Source organism: Taudactylus pleione, unplaced genomic scaffold (genome assembly GCF_031769625.1).
Source record: "Taudactylus pleione unplaced genomic scaffold, aTauple2 ptg000473l, whole genome shotgun sequence".
NCBI lineage: Eukaryota > Metazoa > Chordata > Amphibia > Anura > Myobatrachidae > Taudactylus > Taudactylus pleione.
Window position 1 is genome coordinate 9850672 of NW_028284875.1, and position 5094 is coordinate 9855765.

The window sequence follows — 5094 nt, forward strand, 5'->3', positions numbered from 1 at the left end:
AATCCAAGATGTTAATGATAACATACTTACGAAATCATTGGCTGAATCGTTAAGTACTGCATTTCCGATAACTCCTTTACTGTATTCCTTACCCAAAATACATAAGGATTGTCAAAATTCACCTGCAAGGAAAATTATCTCTGCTAGGGGCTCTATATATCAGCCAGTGCCTATTTATTTGGATTCTGTTTTACAACCATGCGTGCAGTCTAAATCTAGCTATTTAAAGGACACTACAGCTCTGCTTAAAACATTAGCAATGATTGAGTTTGTACCATCTGATTGCATTTTAGTTAGACGTACAGAATCTATATACGTGTATACCACACCATCAAGGATTGGCTGCTGTGAGGACTCTTATTGAAAATAACCCAGTATACCATGGTCCTGATATAGAGTTATTCTTAATGCTCCTGCAGTTAACATTGCAGCGTAACTATTTCGCATTTAACGGTTCCCATTACTTGCAACTTAAAGGTTGCGCCATGGAATCTAATGTGGCACCGTCCTTTGCGAATAGTTTCATTACTAAGTGGAGGAAGAATTATTTTTTCAAAATATGGCAATTAGCATTTTTTGCTCTATCTACGTTATAGCGACGATCTCCTCATGTTTTGGATGGGGCCCCGCCCATTATTTGAGGATTTGATCCATGCCCACAACTCTTCAAACTCTCCAATCAAGCTTACATACCAGATGGACACATCCACGGTTAACTATATGGATGTCACTATTATGGTTTGTGACAATGTCATTCATACCACTTTGTTTTCAAAGGCTACGGATAGAAACAACATCCTGCTTGCATCTAGCCACCATCCTGTGGCCCTTAAAGGTGGACTACCCTATTCCCAGATGCTGCGAGTATGCCACATCATTAGTGATGAGTCATTATTGAGTGAAGCACTGGACACCATGGTTAATAAATTTACTACCAGAGTATATGACAGAACTCTGCATAAAGTTAAGAAGAAAGTTCTCAGAATACCCAGATCACATGCATTAGAACCATCAAATAAAAAGAAGAGTACACAGAATTGTTTCATCTGGGTTAACACCTTTCATTCCCACAGCACGCAAATTAATCGTATCAGCAAGTCCTATTGGCCTACTATCCAAACAGATCCACATCTCAGTCAATTGTCCACCATTCACTTAATGCCAGCGTACAAACACAATCGCAACATACGTGATTTTGTTATGAAAACAGATGTGACATCAATCCCATCGATACAAACAGGTTCTGTGTCATCTACCTTTTTGAATGCTAACTGTAATGGCTGCTTTAAGTGCCTTGGATGCACTATGTGCAGTCACTTGATATGTGGAGATTCTTATTTTCATCCATTTTCTAGTAGAAAATATCAAATTCGTCACAGACTGACTTGCCTTACCAAATTTGTGGTATATTTGATTAGTTGCCCTTGTGGCAAACATTATGTGGGCAAAACCGAAAGGGCCTTCAAGGAAAGAATGGCAGTCCATCGGTCCTCTATTAGGGCTGTTTTACAAACTGGCAAGATGGACCAACCAGTGGCCAGACATTTCTTTGAAGCACGACACAGCTTGGCCTCTCTTCGATACCGTATTATTGACCACATCAAACCCCCAAAATGTGGGGGCGATCGTGGTCTATTAGTATTGCAGGCAGAATGCAGATGGATTTTCTATTTGGATACTATGTCCCCTCGGGGACTTAATGAACATTTGGGATTGAGTTGTTTTTTATGAACAATTCCTTTATATTGTTTTTGATTTTTTTATATTGATATTATTTCTTGTGGTTTTGTGGATTTTTTTTCAACATTAATGGTTTACGTTTACTTATAATATTTTTATATGTAGCATTGTGTGACACACTCTCACTAGTTGTGATGTGTGCCTCTCAATATCGATGCTATATTTATGTAGTGTTATTTGATAGTTTATTACTATTTGACTCTGCTTCTTTACATCGATTACAATGTTCATATATCATTTGGTATATTGTTGTTCATTATGATGGGCCCGTTTTCTTATTGATGGTTCACGTTCATTCATTCATGTTCATATGTAGTGCCGTGTGGCACATCGGTATTATTTACTGATTACTTAGTAGGTCATTTTGATGATAGCGATCTTTATGATATATATTTAGTTTATCAAACAGTAATATGTCTTCTTTTCAGTTATGTCTTAATTTGTTATGCCGGTCTATTGTGTTATGTGTTTCCTTTGTGAAAGTGTTTTTGTGTTAGTCTGTTCAGATGCTATTATATGTGCATAGTGACATATTTCATTCTTGCTGGTATTGCTACTATCACTATGTCCGGTTGCTGGGCCACCCATGCATTGTTGTTATTATTTTTTTCAGTGATTGGTGTTTCTGTTTTCACGTGGTCTGGTCTCTCCGTGACGCCGATGCAGACGCCTCTTGTGACGTCATATTTACGTGCAGGATGCCGCGTGCATGCGGTGACACGGACGTTCCAGAGGGGGTATATAGGTGAGTAGATCTGTTTGTGTATTTATGCCCTGAGGAAAATGTTTGCATAAAACATTGAAACGTCGGTTATACCTGGTGTCCTGTGATCTTATTGCAATGAGTGCCGCCCTACTTCTGATGCTGCATATCGTAACCCACCTTGTTTGGAGGCTTATGTGAGGAACTGTTTATATATATATATATATATATATAACAGTATATTTAGATATATATATATATATTTATATATATATATAATTAGGATATTTTTTCTGTGAGTTATTCCTAAATGTTATCTTGTGAATGACTTCTGATAAACCTAGCAAATCATCTTCTATTATTGTCATGTAGGATTTGTCTACAGCAGGGATTCACCCATATATAAATTGCTAGCCACCTATAGTACATTCAGATGTAGTTTTGATAAATTAGGGATTATTTAGCAACAATATATTATGTCCAACATTACATTTAGGTTATATTTAGTTGACCATTATTTGAATGATTTTCTTAACTTATGAATTGCTAATTACGATAAAGAAATGCAACTTCTCTATTGGCAGTAAATATGTTTTTGTAATATACTGTAAATCATATAGATGGGAATGTTTTCTAACATGTTATTATCAAGATACTGTATGAGTTGTTAATTATATCACACATGTGAGTAATTAAGTCTCCAACTTAAACTCTTGTGTAACACAGCACTACACCACCCCGGGACAAAGTCCAATGATGAAACACACTTAGTGTGTGGCTTGTAGTGTAGTTTGAACTGTTACTCTATAGCCGGTCCCAATACACCAGGAAGTTGCATGTACAATGATTGTCCTTCCTAGTGTTACTAGTTAAGTGCTCGTACCAGGTTCCCCTGAGAGTTCCTTTGTGTTCCCTTTAGTGCGTTTGACCATCTCTGCTGGAGTGCCACTCTGTGCTGTGCCTCTCTTCAGTACATGTGCTGTGCCTCTCTTCAGTACAACAGTGAGTTATCCCACTTCAGCCTGTGTGTAACTCTGAACTACAGAAAAAAAAGGGATTTTCCCTCCTGCACACTACAGCAATATCAACAAAAATACTTGAATCCTACATAATAATACAAATTCAGAGGTATTGGTTACATACATTTGCAAATATATGAATAAGCGCAGAGCCAACGTCAAGGCTCCTCTATACCGGCGTCCCTAACATTATGGGGTTCATGTCCGAGGTGCAGGGAACCCCAAAAGATTCTAGCCAAGGACCATCCCCAGGGCATCACATGAAAAAGGGAAAAAAGGTGATAGTGAAGTGTAAAGTATAGATGTGTAAAGATAAAACAGTAGTGTTAATATAATGAGAAAGAATTAAAAAGTGATTCTTTACGACTTTCTATCAGAGCTTCAATGGTCTCTGCTAGACCTGTATTTGACAGTACTTCCGCTAATGCTACAATTACCAGTATCAGTTGAGAGTAAATTAGGTAAAGCCCTCCTCTATCTATCAATGTATTTCCATATTGTTTCCACCATATCTGGAAGTATCTGCAACTGCTAGCCTTGTTGATGCCACTGTTCTCTGTTGACTGCAGACCTCTAACTTAATTAATTTAACAATTAATTAAACCAAAATGCTAATTACTTAAAGCAATAATGTATATAAAACCAGCCTTGTTTTGCCTTAAATGATTGCCGCTTTAAAAATATGGACAGACTTGCTGGAATCTTGCCAGAGCCTGCTTCTCACAGGTTATTACATAAGCCCCCATATCTGCTAACATACTGTATTTGTGTTTTTTTAAAGAATAAATAGAAGCCCAATAATTTTTGCTTCAACAGATATAAGGGCTACAATTGTCCTCAGACATTGTTTACCAATTATACTGTAATACAAATAGATTTGCATTAAACCTTTAAAACAAGACATAATGGCAGGAATTCAATTGATTACACGATCCGGATCTCCCGTCTAAAGTGACAGGAGATCGCGGGCCGCTATTCAATTGATGCCATTTTTCACGCTGATCGCGCACATAGAGGTTAGGTTTAGCCGCGTAAAGCAGCTAAACCAGACCAAAGTGCTGGGCGCGACCGCGAAAAGTGATGTTTGGGCGCCCAAACAGGTCACTTTTTGCACATTTTAGCTCTCATCCCCCTGGTGCTGAGAGCTGAAATGTAGCGCTGGCAGCTGATCACGCTCGACAGGAGCAAGAATTGAATAGTTCCGTTGGGCGCGATAGGGGCTGGAATCAATTGAATTCCGCCCATTGAATCAACTACAGAGCCTTAACTTACATCAACAATATTGTACTGTCAACATACAAAGTGAACACATACAGTGAACCAAAGTCATGTATGAAAGAGCTAGTTTATTTATAAGCCAGATTTCAATAATAGAGCCCAGCCCTTAGATGTTATTACATTGTTTATGGTTTCATACATTCAGAACAGAATAGGTGATTAAAATACTGCTTCCGGGAACTAATAAGAGATTATATAAACTTTGGAAGAGCCTCAAATTTCTCAAGTAAACAATAATCTTAAACTGGAAGATCGAAAGTTGTACTGCTTCCAATTGCATAACTTGTTTACAAAGTATCTTGGCATTTTATCTAGCAGTAACCAGCGAATCCAGTTTGAATTGCAGACGAAGCA